Source organism: Octopus bimaculoides, chromosome 15 (assembly GCF_001194135.2).
Source record: "Octopus bimaculoides isolate UCB-OBI-ISO-001 chromosome 15, ASM119413v2, whole genome shotgun sequence".
In the NCBI taxonomy this organism is placed as follows: Eukaryota; Metazoa; Mollusca; class Cephalopoda; order Octopoda; family Octopodidae; genus Octopus; species Octopus bimaculoides.
The window spans coordinates 46,137,565-46,139,139 of record NC_068995.1 but is presented as its reverse complement, the minus strand read 5'-3'; positions in this window follow the sequence as shown (position 1 = coordinate 46,139,139).

Sequence of the window (1,575 nt, the reverse complement as noted above, 5' to 3'; positions counted from 1 at the left end):
ACGGAACATCCTGCTCGTCAAATTAACGTGCAAGTGGCTGAGCACTCCACAGACACGTGTACCCTTAACGTAGTTCTCGGGGATATTCAGCGTGACAAGGCTGACCCTTTGAATTACAGGCACAACGGAAACAGGAAGTAAGAGTGAGAGAAAGTTGTGGTGAAAGAGTACAGCAGGGTTCGCCACCATCCTCTGCCGGAGCCTTGTGGAACTTTTAGGTGTTTTCGCTCAATAAACACTCACAACGCCCGGTCTGGGAATCGAAACCGCGATCGTATGACCGCCAGTCCGCTGCCCTAACCACTGGGCCATTGCGCTTCCACCATCATAAGTACCACTGCTCCATAAAAAAATTGGACAAGGGATGTTTACAATCTGTTGCATGCAACATTTACTAAGGTAGGGAAGGACAAATCCAAGGCTTTAGAACCAGGCGATTTATAACCAAATAATTTGGAACCAGGCGATTTGAACTTTCGTTCAACTAATTACTGTCAATTGTATTGCAGCGGCTGTTATCATGTTTTCCAAATCTCCAATTTAGTGTTTGTCGCCCGTTGCAACAGTTCATCGAGATAGTCACTAAAAGTCCCCCTGCCTCCGGTCTACTGTTAATGCCAAAAATAATATTAATGCTTATGATATATTACAGGCGTACACCTCGTCTTCTTCATCCTCTTAACCGTCTACGTCAACTCTCCTACTTTCACTTTCTCTTCCTCTGCCTCCACCAACTTCTTCATCATCCACCGCGTTCATGTTTGTTGTCATCAACAAATGGTTCTGGTCCATTAAGGTTAAATGCGACGACGGACACGTGGCAGTGATGGAGCGGGCAAAAAATGGGAGATTCTATTTGGTAGCACACACACACACACACTTACACCCACCTACATTCACATACCCACCTGCTTTCACACACCCTACAATGCTCTTGTTTGTAAATGTAAACACACACACATACACACATACATATGCATATGCACAAACAATATATGTAAAGAACGTAATATATATGTATACACACACAATATATATATATACATAGACACACACGCACACACACGCACACACGCACGCACGCACACACACACACACACATGTTAACCTTTGTTCTCGTGTTGTTCTTATGTTTATTAGCTTTAGACCATACATACATTCATACACATGCGCATATATAGAAGTACACATACAAACATATACATGCACATACACATATATACATATACATATATATTCACAAAAGTGTGTGTAGAGTATATGTATAGTGTGTGTGTGTGTGTGTGTCTTTTTTCCATTCAGCCCTTTTATGTTCTCTCCCTATTGTCTGTCAGCCTTTTGTCAACAACCTGTTATAAGTGACCCCCAGTATTTGCTCTTAACCCCAGCCACAAGCCATTTTTATGTGACTGTCTTTTCTCTCTAGATGATCGTCTGTTCTTTCCAATATGTCACAAACGCTTCTATCCTTTCAGATGGACAAGGATCTCACTGTTTGGTGACATGTCAAACCGCAGAGACAGTGAAGAGGAAAAAATACAGAGAGACGGATATATATATATATATATATATATA